Raw genomic sequence first — 20,069 nt, 5'->3', positions numbered from 1 at the left:
GAGTAGAAGAAAAAGCTTGAGAGTCAAAAGGTATAGGATTCGTTTCTCACGCTACTTTGACATGCAATTCACTTTGTCTAGGGATGAATTATGATGTCTAGTTGTTCCCTTCACATGATGGTATTGGACTGAGTATGTTTCGTCCATGTTCGGCCCTTTGAAGTATCCCGGAGTGACCTCGTTGTTTGTCTGCATGATTTTGCTTCATCCAGCACGTTTCCGTGGCGTTAGATTTGCTCTTACATTAAATTCAGTATGTGTGCAGTTTGTTATTTACGGTTTTGGAAGTATTCTCATTGTCGTTTTTACGTAGTGTTGGCCTTTTACCTGCGCCTTCAATAAGCCAAAAAGTTTGGGATCTTTTTACCGTTTCGGTCATGCACATAGCTTTACTTGGTTCATAAGCATTCAATTAGCTCTTCTTGTACTCACAAGCACTTAGTTAGATTAAATCGTAATAGTAATTTAAAGAAATCATCAATATATTATACATATTAGATGATTATTGCTTTGCAAGATTAGTTAAGTCATACTTAATCCGGTTTCATCTAGTGTAGTATTGATCTTTTTCACCTAGATTAGGAAACTCATATTTATTATTTACTTTAGCACACCGTTAATTTTTATCAATAGCTCATGGGGATCCTATCTTAGAACTTAATAACGAGACATTGTATATGTATATCGTTGTCCGATACAGTTTGGGTTATTTCTTTCCTCATTGTTTACTTTCTTCGTTGCTATTTAATTGGATTTTTTTTTTGAGTCTCCATACATGATTATTTAAATTTTCATTTCTTCTAAAAAAATAAAAAAAGGAAGATTGCATGCAAAACCTACTATAAAAGGAAAAGGTACCCATGATGAGAATTACATTTATCTGGCATCACCAAGTCCCTGGCCTTATGAATCTCTAGTTCATGTAAATAAGTGGTCTCCTGCATCCTACTCGGCTCCTAATCTTAGGGGCGACTCTAGTTAAAATTGATCAAATAATTAATGAGAAAATAATTTCCCGTCGATAGGGCTTGAGATAGTTTGTGCGAAGCGTAAATGCCATCTTGCAAGAGGGTTACTTGCGCCTACTCAACAATTTGTTAAACCCTCTCGAATTCAACTCGGGAGGGTCACAACACGTTAAAACAAAACCAGTTCTTAAAATAAGACTAGAATGAAGTATTTTTTATACTTAGAAGAGCAACACGTTTCTAGATAACGGACAAATTTTTTGGAAAATTCGAGTCGTGATCTTTTTGCGAATATGAATATCGAGTCAATTGGATGAAAGAGAAATGAGGGGTCAAAGTTTAAACAAACATATAAATAAAATAACTGATTCTTCAAAGAAAGGGAAAATTGGTGCCAGGTGGTGGCACGCCCAATAAGAGCGTGTCACATGGCGCTTGCAGCCCATGCCTGTGCCCTGCGCTGGTTCTTTATTCCCCAGAAGACCGAGTCTACTAAGGAGTGAGTCGATGGCCCTGTGCAATATCACTATGATGATCCGCAATGGCCCAATGGCCTTGAGTGAGGCCCCAGGTCCCTTGCACTTTCGATTTTTCCATGTAAATGAGGGAGTCAAAACACTTATTTCTTCGAGGTAACTTCTTATGGAAAAATTCCCAAAGTAGTTTGAAGATAACAAAACATTCTATAGGAGCTAATATATGTATTTGAGTGTGCGGACGAAATATTCTCTGCATATATAAGTTTATATGCAGGAGATGTTAACAACATGAAGGATTTTTCTTGCTCTGCAATATTGAGTGGAAAGTGCTAGAATTGAAAGAACCTTTGGATTTTGATGAACAAGTGGGGGACATGGGATCATCGAGGTGCTTGGACAGATCAAATAGAAGGAGAACAACTTGGATGGCATTAATACATCAACATGCTTGGAAGGATCTAAGTGTAGAAGGTGAACAAATTGAGATTAGGCGATCGCGTGATGGGTTGGTTCACAAAATATTCATGATCTCAACACAAGTCGATGTTCGATGCAACACACTAGTCTCAGACAAAATGTCCTTAATTTATAAATGAAGCAAGATTGGTCACTGTTGATATTTTTTTTAGAGATCAAATTCTAATGCTATTAATGGATTCGATCCCTGATTTTTATAAAATGAATGAGATACCTCTGGGCGAAAATTTTAGATGTTAACACACTTTAGTGAGGCAAATGAAGTAGTAGTAACTAGAAAGGACTAAAGCTTTAACTTTTCTCTTTGCTTAACCATTCATGATGAATAAAATCGTCGAAAGGTTCATGATTAAATTAATTAAATTGAAAAGTTTAAAACTATATTGGCCATCATGTAATAGGTTTATGACTTTTTGGACAATCATTTCTAAAAATCTACTACAGTGCATAGTCATTCCTTACATTTAAGCGATCAATATTTTCTGTCATTTTTTTAAAAAAGCAATGTAGTTATCAACAATATTTAAACATGATAATAGCTCTTAATTCTTCAAGACTGAGACATAAATTAGAATTATTTTCTTGAGTGCGAGCTTTGTAATGGGTAATGGAGTGTGATCTCTTCTATGACATAATAGAGTGTGAGCTTTGAAATGGGTAATAGTTATCACAAAAAATACGAGGTTTCCAAGTACGCGAAAGTATGCTATATCTCAACTTGGAAAATTACTTGGACACACCCCTCAATTTGAAAAAAAAAACTCGGACACCCCTTGCATTTTCAAAGCGCACTCTGCCCCTTTGTCGATTCTTAGGTAAAAGAATTAATCAAAATTGAGTAATCTGGATTAATTTATTTGGAATTGTAGTTGGATCATGAAAATTGACTTGATAAAACTCCACATATCCAAGGAAGAGACATGAAAACAGGGTCCAACGTAAATGACCCTACCTACTTGATAAGAAACAAATTTCGCTCGAGTTTAAACAAAATAATTTCGCATTTTGACTTTTTTGAAGATCATCGTTCATCGTTCGATGCCAAATACGTAAACCCTAACTTAAACATCTTCTTTCACGCTCAAGTCGCGATCGAGTGTGATTCTCGCGGGTCGGTCTCTATCGGTCTAGAGTTGATTCCCCCCACGTCCCAAAACCCCACGAAGAAGCTGATGATGGATGTTAATTTTTGTGCCAAATCTGATTCCACTGTAAATATCGACTAAAACCCATGAAGAAATTTGATATATTCTCTAATGGAAAAAGTGCAAAAAAAGTCCTAAACCTATTTCATTGGTAGCAATTCAGTCCTAAACCTTTCAATTAGACCGATTTAGTCCTAAACCTTTTCGCATTGATATCAATTTAGGTGGCACAACCGACATTGACGTGGATAATTTTTAATAATTTTTTAAATAATTTTTTGAATTTTTGATGTTTTTTTCCTTTTTTTTCCCTTCCTTCTTCTTCCTTGGACCTGTGGCCAGTGGCCATGGCCGGTGACCGGCCATAGGTGAGGGTTGACTAGGGCGTCGCAGCCCTCGCTGGCCACAGGGGAGGGTCGCCCTCGCCAGATCCAACAAGGGTTGGACCCTCGTGGCCTGGGGTAGGGTCGCCCTCGCCCTCGCCTGCGAGGGCCACCCTCGACGAATTTGGCAAGGGAGACCCGCCCCTGTGGCCGGCGAGGGCCACGACGCCCTCACCGGCCCGGCCATGGTGACCGGCCATAGGTCCAAGGAAGGAGAAGGAAGAGAAAAAAAAGAAAAAAACATTAAAATTTATTAAAAATTATCCACGTTAGCGCTGGTCATGCCACGTAGGACAGACAATATCCATGTCAGCAATTTCCGGCCTAAATTAGCCAGATGGATTGACTTGGTACCAATGTGAAAAGGTTTAAGACTAAATTGATCCAATTTAAAAGTTTAGGACTGAATTGGTACCAATGTAATAGGTTTATGACTTTTTTGGTACTTTTCCCATTCTCTAACAGTGTTCGTGTAATGTTATTTTTTGTGTCTAACTTGGAAAATTTTTTGTTGTCATGCTATTATTCTAGTTTCTATTTCAATTTGTTTAACATCTTTTGACATGCTTAAATCATATTGTGCCTTTGAAATTACAGTTCAATGCATGCAAAGGAGGATAGTGTTATGTCAACTGCATATACAAAAACTCATGGTATGAACAAATTGCTCTTTACATGGTGACTTGGTTGTCCATATCCCAGTTATGTTTTGAAAACTTTGTTGTGACGACTTAATCTTTTATTAATCATTCAAATCCGAAAATGTTTCTAACACGGGGTCGGACCGTCGGAGTGCATTTTGAAAACGCCGGGGGTTTTCAAGTAACGTCGATAAAATTGAGGGGGTGTCCAAGTAATTTAATACTGGAAAAATACCATCAAAAATCCCAAATTATGCCACTTGTGACAAATTTATCCTGAACTTTTTTTTGTGACACGAAAAACTTCAAACTATGACATTTGTGACAAATTTACTCTGAACTTTTTTTTGTGACATGAAAAACCCTAAACTATGCCACTTATGACATATTTACCCCACAATACTTTGGCCCATGGACATTTTCATCTTTTTCCTTTTTTCTGTTTTTTTTCCTTTTTTTTTTCTTCTCTCTTCCCTCCGCCATGGCCAGCGGAGGGAAGAGAGAAGAAAAGAAAAAAAAGAAAAAAAAAGAAAAAAAAAACAGAAAAAGGAATGTTGACACCTAAATTTTGACTATTCATTTAGGGTTTAATTGCATATAAAATTAGGGGTTAATTTTTAACCCCTAAAAAAAATATTTTCATGAAATTACATGGCACATAGACATTAGGTGCATTTGCATTGATGGAGTCTATTAGACATATTTTTCTTGTTAAAAAATTTTTTTAAAAATTAATTAAAAAAATCGGGGCCGACCCGACCCGGTTCAACCAGACCAGAGCAGCCCGGCCTGGTCTTTCTCTCCTTTTACCTTTCTTGCGCGGGCCGGCCCCGTCACCTTTCCCTTCGGCCCGGCTCGCGACCCCTTTTCTTTTCCCTTTAGCGTTTCTCGGCAGAGGGGACCAGGGGGAGGCGTGAGCGTACCAGAGCAGAGGAGGTCGACGCACTGCAGCAAGGGCAGAGACCGCGCGACGCCGGGGGAGCAGAGGCCAGAGGTGTAGCCGTGGTCCCCGGGCTATCCTCTTCTCTCTCGGCGTTAAAAGGAGGAGGGGAGCTCGGTGAACCAGGGGGTTTTTTTTCGGAGAGAACAGAGAGAGTTTGAGAGGAAGAAGAAGATGAAGGAGAGACCGAGAAGAGAAAGGGGAGGGGTCTAAGAGGAGAGCGCTCCGGTTCCTCCACCTGTGAGGATCGCCGGAAAATCTCTTCCCCCTCCCCATGGTTCGGTCGTCATCGTCGGACACCCATCGCGCCATCGCTTGCGGCCGTTGCATTTCGTCTTGGTCAATCAAGAACCAGAGGGACACCCAAGGAAGGACGAGGAGGAGAAGGCAAAGAGGACATACAGTGGGGGAGCAACAGAAAAAGAACGTCAAGACCCATCCCGCTCGCTGGAATAGCTGTCCTCTTCGTCGAAGATCCACCCGCTGGTCGCCGTTTGCCATCACAGCGGATACCCAAACCAGGTAACCCCTGAAACACCATGTTTTCTTCTCGGTTGTGGGGAGGTTGAGGCGTTGAGACTCCTCCGACGAAACCGGTCGAAACCGAGGCTATTTTGTGGCTAGTGAGGTTCATTCAGAGTATAACATACCATGTCTAAGTTGGATGTTGCATAAAACCTGAGCTAGAAGCCTCTACTCTAGTCGCACACCACCTGCTCGATAAAAGGTCTCAATGAAACAATATAGGCTTAGGGTGTCGGATTTGTTTGAGATGATTGTTAGTGTTCACTGTAAACTGAGCCTGGTTGGTGGTAAAATATGGTCGCTTAGATCTTTAAATTTCACGTTTAGGTCAAAAACCATGCTGATTCTCAGTGTTAAGCTCTGGGTTTGACCTCGCATGCCATCTGTTCGACAAAATGCTCGAGAGAGCTCCGAATCTGTTTTTGCAAAATCGACATTCTAAAACTTTGTCATGCACATGGTGTTCTAATATTGTCACTGACGCCATGCTTCCTTTTCTTGCCATGTGATTTCGTCGTGATCCACGCTCCGCTCGAGTCGACCGTGCATCACCTTCGCCGATGATCCCCATGGTCAAGAGTTAGCCGTCTTAATCTCCAGTTGTTTCACTTTGATGTGTGTAGGTATGATTTTTTTTTTTTTTGCTGAGGGGGCTGCTGTTTGAATGATTTGGTGACTATATAAAGCAAAACAAAAGGTGAGAAAGCCGCTCTTGGTATGGGCCATTTGGTGGCCGAAGTTTTGGCGTTCGTCGAGGGGTGAGCCGACGACGGCTGTGGTGGCCGGAGGCAGGATGAGAGTCCCGTATGGGCTTTCGGTGTCGGCAGAGCCCGTCGGTGGCCAGGGAGTGTGCGGCGGTGGCATCCCGGCGCGGCCTCAGTTGGAAGCGTGAAACCTCGTGCGTGAAGGGCCCTTCGGTGAAGAACACATGAAGAAGAAGAAGTTCTGGGGAGAAGACGTCCAGAAGGAAAAAGTTAAAAGAAAAATTGGAAAAGAAAAAGAAAGAAAAAAAAAGGGAAAAAGAGAAATAAAAAAATCAGAAAAGAAAATAGAAAAAGGGATCCCGGGCTAGTCGGAGAGAGTCAGGTTAGATAGTTGGGAGGATCGGGTCAGGGGACCCGGTCCGGAGTTTTCATTTTATTATTTAAAATATTAAAATATTAAAAAAAAATTTAAAATTTAAAAATTCCAAAAAAATTCGAAAATTCAAAAATAAAAAAATATATTAAAATAATAAAAAATATTAAAAATTTTAAAAAAAATTCGAAAATGTTTAAAAATCCAAAAAATATTTAAAAATTAAAAAAATCAGAAAAATTCCAAAAAATCCAGAAAATTAGGAAATGTTTAGAAATCAGTTTTTGGCTTAATTCCACTAGATTTTGGATTAAAAAAAACTCACAAAAAAATGAAAAATGACTAAAACCCTCTAAAAAATTTCCAAAAATCGGATAAGCCATTAGGGCTTTACCTTAGGACTTTTGATTGCATTTTCTTTTTAGAGACGATGCTAAGTCGCTGATTGTTTATTTTTTTTGATGATTATCTGGTTGCATACTTTTAATACATTGATTGTTATTTTCTATTTTTAGAACGGTTAGGTGGAATCTTAGCATTTTCGATAGGCTGCCCGATACATTAGTTTGCGCACATTCAAGTAGGTACCGAAAGGGCACTAGTTAGATTGCTAGTGTAATCAAGTTTTCGAATTTCAGAATCTGTGATTTTTGCGCGTATCGAGACGACACTCCCCCATCTCGATCAGGGTTTCTAGCTGACCCTTGATCATGGTTAGTGGCGACTCCAATCAAATGTGTAAATTAAACAATTCTCGTCACGCGAGGTATGAGGCTCGAGAGTGCCTCGGTCATTGGGTTAATGAACCATTTGGTTTGTCCGTCATACGAACCAATCGTTGTTCATATCTATCGACAAATACCTTTTGGCCTAACCCAATCTTGGCCGAGGGTAGGTCGCGAGAGCTTGGTGGCTCCGCTGGGGACTTGAGGACTTAGGCCTAATAAACGTGATTGTTTGTTAACTAACGTGGTCTTATGGCAGCGCACTGTGAAGGCTAAGGTGTCACGCCCCGGACCCCAACGGGCTCGCGACACCCCTTCGACGGTCGTATTTTGAACGCGACGTCCCAGGACGCGTCGCCGACCCAAACGAAACACCCAACGATAAAGGCAAGCGGAAGCGAATTTAAAACAACCCAGACAATAAAATATGACAAAGGGATAGCACAAAATAATAATTCCAAACACACAACATCAAAACGGAATAGTGGTGGGGTATCCTACTTCGCTATACAAAAGAGGGGCACACAAAATATGGGGTAACTTGACCCGTCCTCCATCCCCGAGATACCCTGGTGGCGTCTCCAATCAATCACGATCGCAGATCTGAAAATGGTTATATAATAACCGTGAGAACGAGTCTCAATAAGCAACCCCCTAAACCCCACGTAGGCCAATGCGTACCCAGACAAGTCATACATGCAATCTACCCCATAACATATAAAATTCACGTCATTGTACTTACCTCGCCATCAAACGCATGCTCTGCACGTTAGTTAAACGTGACAATGCAATATTAATAGTCTAATAACATATCACAATCACTCAAGCACCAACCACACTAGCACTCAATCAATCCAACCAACTCAATCACACATTCAATCAGCCAGTCCAATCAATTCAATCACACTCAACTCGCATACGTGGCCGAACAACTTTCCACGACCTCCCAGGTCCTTTCACACTGCCCGCGCCACTGCGCCTCAGGCCCAATCTCACGGCCCCGCCCACTGCGCCAGAGCTCGGCCACTTAGATCAAGCCGGGCTCGGTCCCGCGTAACCACGCCTCGGGACATTTCTCTCGACCCGCGTAACCACGCCTCAGGTCATTACTTGCCTTTCTAGCCACACCCGCGTAACCACGCCTCAGGTTGGCAGCCCTCAGATCAAGCCGGGCTCAGTCCCGCGTAACCACGCCTCAGGACATTTCTCTCAACCCGCGTAACCACGCCTCAGGACATTTCTCTCATGCACATGCACCACCACACAATCTGTCATCTAACACGTCGTACATTTCACAATAAAATTACCAAGCTCACACCAATGTCAATCTGACACACTCTAACAACCACTTTAATTCACACTCCCCACCTCGGTTCACCAACCCGACATTCATATCGGCACATTCAATTAATCCAACTCACCCACAAGCGCCACGACAATTTAGTCAGGCATATTTATCTCAGTCAATCACTAAATCAACCGCACAATTATCGCCACAATAATTCACCAATTAAGCACAATCAGTCTAATTAGCCCACGCCTAATTAAATTCCTAAGCCGGTACTAAATTTCACCCTAAACAAGTCTAAAAATACCCAAAGTACTAGGTAGGGTTTAGGAAGTCACTTACCTAAGTTTGGCCCGGAAAAAGTCGGCTCGGGCCCAAAATAGCCCTAGTGAACAAGATCGTGGATCGGGCGCGGGCGCAAGGGCCAACAGCGCGTGGCCGGCCAACGCGGCACAATGGCCGATCGGCGTGGCCCAGCGCGCGGGCGCGATGGCCGAACGGCGTGCACGGCGCACGGCCGGCGGTGAATGGGCAACACGCCCGGGCGACAGCCGGGCCGGGACCCGGCGACGCGCTCGGGCTCCTGATGGGCGACGCGCGCCCGGGTCGACGGCACACGGCTACGGCGAGCCTGTGTTGGCCGGCAAGGCCGGGCTTAGCCGGCTAGCTTGGGCCTAAGGAATGACCGGCCAGAGCCGGCCGGGTTGGCTGGCTGGCGGCGAGCGACACGACGGGCGCAACGGAGACCGTGCAGGGGAGAGGAAGAAAGCGAGGGCGGTGGTGGCGAGAGGGGCGAGCTGGGGGCGAGGGGGGTCGAGCCGCGGCGGTCGGGCGCGCGATGGGTGAGCCGGGGCGGACTCGGCGGCTGCAGGGGATTGGGCAGCGCGGCTGAGGGCTGAGTGGTGGCGGACGGAGCAGCGGCGGCGGCCCGGAACGACGCGCGCAGCGGTGGATGAGCGGAGCCGGACAGGGAAAAAAGGAGCTCGGGAAGGAGAGAAACGAGGGGAAGGGGATGGTCGCACGGCGGCCGGAGGCGGCACGGCGCGAGGGCGAGGCGGGACGAGCTAGTCGGCGGCTCGGCGGAGCTGGCCTCGTCGGACGCGGCGATGGGAGCCAGGCAAGGGCGGGTTCGGTCCGGCGAAGGAAAATAGGGGAAGGAGAAGGAGAGTTGGGGGTTATGGCGTCAACGCGCGGCGGCGGCGGGGCGGTGGCGCCAGGGCGGCGGCCGGCGGCGGTCGGCGCGGCGGCGGCCGGCGGGACGAGCTTTGGCGGTCGGCGGCAAGCGGGGAAGCCGAGTGGAAGAAGCGAGGAGTCGGGGCGGAAGAGACGAAGAAGAAGAGGAATAAAAGAAAAGAAAAGAAGAAAGAGAGAAGAGGAGGAGACGTGAGCGGAAAAGAAGGGAGAGGGACGTGCGCATGCATGGGCGGACATGCGCGGGCGCGGCGGAAGGAGGAGAGAGAGAGAGAGAGAGAGAGAGAGAGAGAGAGAGAGAGAGAGAGAGAGAAAGCGAATGATCGCGATCCAACGGTCACGATTCGAACCCAAAAACTATCCCACGGTCCACGAAAATCCTAATTATAATATAGGAAAATCCCCAAAATAAAATATACCAAAACACACCACGAGGGAGGTCTACCAGTCCAAATCCGCACTCTGTCAAAAATCCACTTTTCACATACTCCGGGTAATACCGACGCTGGCCGCAATAATATCAACACCGTCCAATTAAATTCGTCCCGGAACTCCGAGAAATTCGACACCAAAGTTTGGGCTCTAAATAACGGCCAAATTCGATCGAGTGCGATTCTAGCGAAATCTCTATTTTAAAAAACGAGAACCCGAGAGTGATCAGTTCCCGGGCGAGATTCCGTTATAAGCGCACTGACGGATTACACGTTTTATAAAACCCAAAAATGGGCCGAAATTCGGGATGTCACAGGTAAGTCCACTAATATTGTGTTAAATGGTTTTTGTAGGTTGGGAGTTATAAGGGGTGGAGTGATTGTTGACGTGTTTGTTTTGCAGGTTGGTGTGAGGGGTGTATGTGTATGTGAATGAAAATAGAAGTGTTGTTTTGATATCAATTGTTGCGCATGTTTTTACCTACTTTGGCACTACACCTTGCACACACAACTCGCGATTTAAAATCGCAATTGCCTTAAGGAAACCCATAGGAGGTGCCAAAAGTGTAAAAACCATGCGGGGAAGGACCCATGGCTATCCCCTTTTGGTCCCACTCATCTTTGAATAGTGATAAAGAGGATCGTCTGACGCAAGTGCGGAGTGGGAAAAACTCTTTTGATCTATTTGGGATGGGACCGTAAGTTTTTAGAATCCCACCTTTTAGTAAACCTCACAAGTGCATCTGTGTGTCTCTGTGATTAGAAAGAACGATCATCACCCGCTGTAAGTATGATCTCGCTCATTATTAATTCACCTTGAATTGAAACTTTCATTTTTGAAATTTGCGGAAATCAATCGAATGCCCTAGGTGATCTTAAGCTTGTATTTGAAAATTTCGTGCAATCGCTCTTGATAGTGAACCTTGAGCATAAATCTCAAACACCTCTGATTTGGCCCTACAAAACAGATGGTCTTGTTTAAATTTTCAATTATGGGCTCAAAATCACATTTTGTATAGAAATTCTTCCAAGTCAAGATGGTATTTTGGGGCATAAACTTGAAATCACATTTTCAATAAAATTCTTTCTTGTTCACATTTCGGAATCAAAATTCAAATCACTTTTTGTGTATTGATTTCATAAAATAGGAATCAACTCTTTTTAAAAAAAAATTGAAATCGCAAATCAGTCTTTCAAAATTGATGCCACATTTTGCGATGAAGCTTTTAGAATAAAAGGGGAGTTCGATTGATAACCACGATTTGATCTTTTAATGATGTCTCCTCCTACGACGAAATCTTGGTGAAATACCAAATGCCCACAAATAAGGACCACGGGGGCATGTATTGTCGCCTCACTTTCATTATAAGAGGCGGCATCAGTGAAAGATCACTTTTTCATTCGCATGCTGACACTATCTTCCTTTTGCAGGTTATCCGTGATGGTTGCTCCTTGAAATGCTCACGCTTGGGCATGCTAAGAAGTCGACTTAGAAGCTAGGACGAGATTTGTTTATTGCACTTTTCTATGCAAGAGTTTTTTGTACTTTGTCATCGTCTTTATTCTTGGTAGGAATCATGTTTTGCGTTTTAGGCTTTGATTGTGAACCCAATTGAATGTTTTTGTAAATCATGCAACTCAAATTCAACTTCATAAGTAGCTTTTTGCTTTGGGTCCAATTGGAGATGCTGCAAGCTACCCATATGGATTAAATTTCCACGGAGACTTGGGAGAAACATTCTGGGATGGTAAAATGTTGTCGTTCCAATAAGAACTTCTTATGTAGCAATTGACTTGTTTTTCATTTTTTTATCAAAACAGGTGAAATTAAAGGTTTGTTTAAGATCGGTATTCACTTTCCCTTCAAAACAAAAGTGTGGGCCCTTTGAACTCGCGGTGCATGCAGCGAGGCATGAGCATCGAAGGAATTGCATTGTAGAGAGTACAAAGTGATTCTCATTGTACTTGCCAGACGGATAACAAAAGAAAAGAATCATTACTTACAATGGGTTAGCAATGAAGTTGGCAGGTCTAGAGGACATAATTTCTTGACTGTCCATCTTCTCAAACTCCATAAATAATCTCTTGGAACACACATTGGATTGGCGTTTGATTCATGCAAACATTTGCATGATGAAGTCTGCTCGCATCCTTGAGATTTCAAACTGGAATGGAGGCGGCTTCTGGATTCAAAGCAACTAAGGCTTTAGGCACGTTAGCCTCCTAGAGTTCCATTTGATGCACTTGCATAAATTGCTGAAGCGCTACCGCGCGCTCTTCATCCGTAGTGGCTGGCTCTTTGATAGTGGGTTCACGATACAAACTTGGAATTTTTGGGGCTCGCCAAGACACTGTTGATTCATGGTGCAACTACAAGTGCCTATCAACATTGGTGGATAGATCCAGGATCTACAGAAACTACACGAAGCATTTCACCTTGAATGTGATGCATTCCGATGATGACTGAATTTGCTCGTCTAGGGAACAGCTTCCTGATTGCATAGGAGAACTAAGTTTTCTTAAGAACATTGCTCTCGATGGTTCAGCAGTCAAAGAACTTCCTAGTTCAATGGAGTCCTGAATAGAACTTGAGAAACTAAGTTTCATGTTGTGCAGATCGCTTGCGACACTTCTGATACGATTGCGAATCTCAGATCATTGACACAACTTTTCCTTGGTCACAGTTTGCTGATAGAGTTACCTGTTGCTGTGGGTCACTTATCCCGGTCAAAATACAGTCCATTGGAGATATGTCGAGCCTCATTGATCTGTTTTGGGATAACACCATGATAACAACACTGCTAGAGTCTATAGGAATGTTTGAAAGGCTTCGCACCTTAAGACTAAGTCAATACGCACAACTTTAGCAACTACCTGCTTCACTTGGGAAGTTGAAAAGTCTGGTTTACTTACTAGGAACTTCTGTCATAGAATGACCCCAGGAATTTAAGATGCTCACAAGCTTGACATCATTGAAAATGAGAAGGACAGCTTCTAAATGTGGAAGACAATCCGGAACTGGCTGAACCTAATCAATCCGATGCCCTAAATCATATTGTTCTTCCAGAGTCGTTTACAAACTGCTGTTTATTGAAGGAAATGAGTGCTCATGCTTGGGGATTTTTGGGAAGAATCTCCAACAATTTTGAAAGGATTGCCTCCCTACAGGATTTGGATTTGGGTCGTAATGATTTTTCCAACTTTCCATCCAGTTTAGGGGGCCTTGTACTTCTTAAAAAAAAAAACTCGATTTATCTCATTGTATTCACCTCCACTTCTCGCGAGCTTGCTTGAGTCAAATATGGCGAACTGTAATGCGTTCGAGCGCATATTCGACTTGACAAATGTGGATGGTTTAAATGGAGCTGGATTTTACTAATTATAGCAATTTATCTGATGTCCCTGGTCTCCATGAAGCCTCTAAGGCATTTTATTCCTGGGTGGTTGCAAGGCATGCATACTAGTAGTGAAGATAAGAATTGAAAAGGTTGCTCCAAAGCATTTGGACAACTTGAATATCCCTGGGAGTGAGATTCCATGATGGTTTCATCATAAAGTTTCTCATTTTGTTGCTCCAAAGAACCACGAGATTGGAGGAATAATTTTCATTGTTGAAGTCTCTCTGGACATTGTAAACCGGAGAAACTTTCCACTACTAGCAATCGAGGACATTAGAAGAAGGCTTCTCAGGCGTGAAGGTCTGATACGCACCACGACATTGTGCTTGATAGGGATCCCTGACACAAATGAAAACCAGCTTTACTTGATTATATTTCCAGAATTCGAGCCAATGGTCGGGAGCTTAAAAAAGGAGATCGCAAATTTGATTAATGGTAAGAGATCATCACAATCTCTCATGCTTGCCTTGAAGCAATATGGAAAAGGCTAGTCCCCCACTGATGAAAGATGGAAGGACTTACAGCTCTTGGCATAGACGATGATACCCTAGTGTTCACAAAGAGCTCCATTTCAAGAATCCACTAAGCCTTTACGCTTCACAATTTTCGGAAAACGAGTCTAAGGAGGAATGACATCTGAACATTCCTAAATTTGAAATTTGACCTTAGGGTCACATTTGTGAATCCACTTCTTTCTTCAATCATCAACATGGATGAAGAAATGCTCTTAAATTTTGTGCTTCGAGTAATCCCTGTTGTTCTCAAAGCAGAGTCCACATCCATTTATATGGATGTGGACTATTCAAAACGATATTGTCAAAAGACAAGAAAAGGAATGAGCTATGATCCATTTGGAATTGCTGAGCATTAGTAGCTACAATTTTTGCGCCTTCAAATAGCTTCTTGGCATTTAATCCAGCGCGGAGATGATTATTGATGGTTCGCAAAATGATCCTTCAAGACGTGGATGTACACGAGCAAGAATCAGTCATCAAATGGTGCCCCCGAGTAAAAGGTTGTAATCGTCCCGAGTTAAATTCGATTTATTTAAAGAATGACTTGTTCCTCCACTTGTGCAGAATTTGTGAGGACAAAAAGAGTTGATGTAAGGCAAATTCTCGGGAATCGACAGGATTGCATGAGGAGGACAACTTAGTCCAGAACTGCGCCATCCCAAAAAGAAAAGGGTGTATATCGTTCCCAAATTAGTCCAACTGAAAATTGAAATGACTTCTGCCATCTCTTGTTTCGCAGATGAAATAATGTGTTTGACCATGGCGACAACAACTTCTTCCAAGAAAGCAAGATGAGGCAATACACATTGAAGGGGAGTGTATCTGATCATAGGGGGTGATAAACAAGGCAGGTCACTCAAAGGACAGTAACCCTCACCCATTATGCATGATAAAGCGGAGTCATTCGATTCAACACAAAAGGATGTATCGTTCCTAAATTAGTCCAAAGGTGCACATTGACCACGGAGGAGACACCTCCTACCAAGGAAACATGCAATAGATGGGGCAAAGCATCCAAGGGACAATGCCATCAAATATCGAAACAATGCTGAAAAGTCAAGGTTAAATAAGTGGATGAAGGGAGTTGCCAAACATACAAGAAAGCAAATTCAAATGAAGGGAGTTGTCAAACACCTAAGAAAGTGAACTCAAATGAGGGTAAATCGTATCGTTTCCAATTGTCTATTTTGATTCCATTTTGACATGATTCTCTCTTCCTTTGATAGGAAGTATCAAAGACCCGAAGGACAAATGCGAGTGAAGGGTAATGATGTATCGTTTCCAATTTTTCAATATATAAATATTCATGCACCAACACATTCTTTCTTATTCTTTGCAGGGTTACCAAGTCGCCATATCGCAGGTAAGCACCCTTGTTCCAAAATTCAAATGGAAGTCAAATGGAGAATTTTCATCGCAAAGAAAAAGTCTTTGACGTAACAACAAGCGCTGAAGTGGGAATTGAAAGAACAAAATTTGCACAAAAGTTTGGAATGTCGTTTTATCCAAAAATTGCCTTTATGCTTGACGAATCATTCATTTTGAATCAAAATTCCCTATGGAGATTGATCAATTCATGATGATCTCAACAAAATGAAAGGGAGATGTTAATCATGCCAAATGAGAAACACTTAGGATGAGGAAAGGCAAGCCATTCCCAAACACGTCTTGTAAACATTTTGAGAGGAGCGAAAAAGAGAAACTCGTGTTGTTTAAGGATGAAAAATTCATTCGTGAATAGTACACAGATCGAAATGAAAAGAGGTATTTCCTTCTTATAACTTATACACTACAGGTGATCATAGTTAAGCCCCTTTGAGCCTTCACATGTGAAGAATTTCTATAAAATACCCCTGTCAAGAACCACCCCACAATGGGCCAAATTTGGATGTTTTGGTTGACATTCCTTGGAGGAAAAGATGAGAAATATTTCTTTGTTCTCACTTGCATCAATCTTTTTGTGGTAATTTTAGGTGAGTTCTTATGAAAGCTTGAAACATCCCGAAATGAAGAAGAGCATTTATTTCTCTACCCAAACACTCATACCCTTTGTTCAGCCGAGTTGAGCCTGAATATTCATTTCGAAAGCCCGAGTGGTGATTGTCTTCCCACATTGAGGCAAGGCACAAGATTTGCCAAAGCAACTGGTGTTTGTTTGACAATGTGTGGAAAAATCTCGAAAGTCCTAGGAGCTCAAAAGAGTCAAAAGAGCAAAAGTCAAGTGAAAACTAGGGGGCATGAAAAAGCCGTGTGCCTGGTAAAAGCAATGCCAATGCCCATTGTAAAAAAGAGCAGAGAAAAAGTAGCATCAAGAGAAGAATTCTTTTGTGAAAAAAAAATGGCAAAAGTGAAATGCTTGCATGAAGAAAAGAAAAATCATTACAAATGCAAAAGTCATTAAAGAAAAGAGCGAAGCTCCTGTGTTGAAAGGATTAGTCAATAGGCTTTCGAGACAAATTGGATTTCAAAAGTCAAGTGTCTTCGAAAAAGATTGGATGATATGGTTATGATGCCATGGTGATCACCAACTCTTAAACCCCTTTTGAGAATTTTTGAGTCTTTCGAGCCTTTACTCAGACTAATGTTATAACCTTCTCCAAAGTCTCTTCTGATTGGGATAGTCCAAGCAGAAATTTCGATGTCCAAAGAAGTTACCGCTTGAAGAAGTGGGGGCAAGGTTATCTTATCTCATTTTAAGGTTTCTTGACCTGCAAACCTGGCGGAGATGCTGATCGACGATTATTTCATTTCTTGGCCTATAATGCTTATCCATTGTTGAAACCATGACCAAACCTACTTTACAGTCCTTTAAAAGACCTCTTGGATTGGTCAATAGGTACTTATTGCGAATGATTCTCGAAGCTTTCGACACTGGTAGTGTGATGTATATGGAGAAATCACGTTTTCTTCCCACATTAATGGATGGGATCAAACTGTCTTCTCAAGAGTACGTGAGAAGCCCTTTCCTACTAAGGAGCTCTTGTTTGGCATATTTAACGAGCCCTTTTCATGAGCCAAGGTCTTTTTTGACAAAGATTTATCTCCTAGGGGAATTTGATAATTAATGACACTTCTCAAGCCTGATGTCGATTTTGTGATATTGAATGATGTTGAATGTTTTTTAAACAATTAAAACTGGCTTGAATTGCTCATGCGATCAATGCTTCCTTAGTGATGATATTCTTTTGATAGTATCTTTCATGACATTCAAATGATTTTGATCTCGCCAGGTATGCTTCCCCTACCAGGGTGCCTGTTATAACATATTTCGTTAGATGTGCAGTGGCCATTTCGGAATCTTCTTGATTAATAGATTTATAGCTACGGAATTGCATGGTGAGCTTTCGTAGCCCGGAGCATCCCATCAACCTGGCTAGCTTTCGCAGCCCAAAGTCTTTTTTCCTTTGCACGGTGAGCTTTTGCAGCCCGGAGCACCTTAACGACCTGGTGAGCTTTTGCAGCCCAGAGTCTTTTTCTTTGCCTGGTGAGCTTTTGTAGTCCAAAGCCTCTTTCTTTGCACGGTGAGCTTTCGCAGCCCAGAGCACCTTGACAACCTGGTGAGCTTGCGCAGCCCAGAGTCTTTTTCTTTGCCTGGTGAGCCCAGAGCCTTTTCCTTTGCACGGTGAGCTTTCGCAACCTAGAGTTTTTTTCTTTGCCTGGTGAGTTTTTGCAGCTCAAGAGTATTTTTCTTTGCATGGTGAGCTTTTGTAGCCCGGAGCACCTTAACGACCTGCCCATATCACCCCATCGACCTGGCGAGCTTTTGCAGCCCAAAGTTTCTTTCTTCGCACGATGAGTTTTTGCAGCCCGGAGCATTTCATTGACCTGGTCTCCTTACGTGAAACTCGATTTCAAAAGGTTCATGGGTCTATCCTTAAACAATGCTTTTTACAACATCAAGCCCTGTGCGAAAAACTCTAGGCGTACTTTCAGGGTTTTATCCCCTTTGCCGTTTATAGGGTTTTAGTCTCGACACGAAATCTTTGACATTCATAGGGTTATAGCCCCTAGGCATACCTTCAGGATTTTATCCACTTTGCCGTTCATAGGGTTTTAGTCCCGATGCGGAATTTTTGACGTTCATAGGGTTGTAGCCCTTAAGCGTACCTTCAGGGTTTTATCCCCTTTGCCGTTCATAGGGTTTTAGTCCCGATGCAAAATCTTTGACGTTCATAGGATTGTAGACCCTAGGCGTACCTTCAGGGTTTTCTCCCCTTTGCCGTTCATAGGGTTCTAGTCCCGATGCGGAATCTTTGACGTTCGTAAGGTTGTAGCCCTCAGGCGTACCTTCAGGGTTTTATCCCCTTTGCCGTTCATAGGGTTTTAGTCCCGATACGAAATCTTTGACGTTCATAGGGTTGTAGCCCCTAGGCGTACCTTCAAGGTTTTATCCCCTTTGCCGTTCATAGGGTTTTAGTCCCGATGCGGAATCTTTGACGTTCATAGGGTTGTAGCCCCTAGGAGTACCTTCAGGGTTTTATCCCCTTTGCCATTCATAAGGTTAGGGTTTTAGTCCCGATGCGGAATCTTTGACGCTCATAAGGTTGTGGCCCCCAGGCGTACCTTCAGGGTTTTATCCTCTTTGCCGTTCATAGGGTTTTAGTCCCGATGCGAAATTTTTTACGTTCATAGGGTTGTAGCCCCTAGGCATACCTTCAGGGTTTTATCCCCTTTGCCGTTCATAGGGTTCTAGTCCCGATACGAAATCTTTGACGTTCATAGGATTGTAGCCCCTAGGCGTACCTTCAGGGTTTTGTCCCCTTTGCCGTTCATAGGGTTTTAGTCTCAATGCAGAATCTTTGACGTTCGTAGGGTTGTAGCCCCTAGGCGTACCTTCAGGATTTTATCCCCTTTGCCATTCATCGGGTTTTAGTCCCGATGCAGAATCTTTAACGTTTGTAGGGTTGTGGCCCTTAGGTGTACCTTCAGGGTTTTATCTCCTTTGCTGTTTATAGGGTTTTAGTCCCGATGCGGAATCTTTGACTTTCATAGGGTTTTAGCCCTTAGACGTACTTTCAGGGTTTTATCCCCTTTGTCGTTCATAGGGTTTTAGCCCCTAGACGTACTTTTAGGGTTTTATCCCCTTTGCTGTTCATAGGGTTTTAGTCCCGATGCAGAATCTTCAACGTTCATAGGGTTTTAGTCCCTAGACGTACTTTCAAGGTCTTATCCCCTTTGCCACTCATAGGGTTTTAGTCCCAATGCAGAATCTTCAATGTTCATAGGGTTTTAGCCCTTAGACGTCCTGTCAGGGTTTTATGCCCTTTGCTGTTCATAGGGCTTTAATCCCGATGCGGAATCTTTGACGTTCATAGGGTTTTAACCCCTAAGCGTACCTTTAGGGTTTTATTCCCTTTGCCATTCATAGGGTTTTAGTACCTAGGCGGAGCCTTTGACGTTCATAGGGTTGTAATCCCTAGGCGTCTTTTTATTTTTATCATTTTTTTCTTTTTTTGCTTAAAAAAAATCCAATCATTCCTTTTGCCCTAGGCGTTGCACCGTCCCATGCCCTCCGCCAACAAAATTTAGGTGCCTTTTGTCTTTGAATAGAACTTATTCGAAATCCCCTTCAAAGAGGGGCAGCTGTTGACACCTAAATTTTAACTATCCATTTAGGCTGCGTTTGGTCGTCCGGATTTCTAAACAGGATAGGACTGGATAGAATAGGATAAGAAATCCTGGGATTTCTTCATATCCTGTCCACTGTTTAGTGGACTACGGATTTAAAGTTGGATAGGATATATATATTTTTTTTTTTGCTATTCACGGATCCGGAGGAGTTAGTGTAGGAAAAAAAAGCTGAGAAATTTTTTTGGTGAAAGCGCACAAGGTGTGGGGATGAAGATGACGGCAAGTGGAGCGTAGGGTTTCTGGAAAAATAGGCAT

General features: G+C 42.8%; 1 pseudogene; it reads left to right on the top strand.

The window, feature by feature from the left end:
* Positions 1–13,369: 13,369 nt before the first annotated feature.
* On the top strand, positions 13,370–14,159 carry LOC115691145 (uncharacterized; annotated as a pseudogene).
* The last annotated feature ends 5,910 nt before the right edge of the window (positions 14,160–20,069 follow it).

The sequence above is a fragment of the Syzygium oleosum genome, unplaced genomic scaffold (assembly GCF_021117445.2).
Source record: "Syzygium oleosum isolate NSW1041296 unplaced genomic scaffold, Sole_v2.1 Sole_v2.24, whole genome shotgun sequence".
Taxonomy (NCBI): domain Eukaryota; kingdom Viridiplantae; phylum Streptophyta; class Magnoliopsida; order Myrtales; family Myrtaceae; genus Syzygium; species Syzygium oleosum.
The sequence above is the reverse complement of the archived record's forward strand: the minus strand, read 5'-3'. Positions and strand labels throughout refer to the sequence as shown.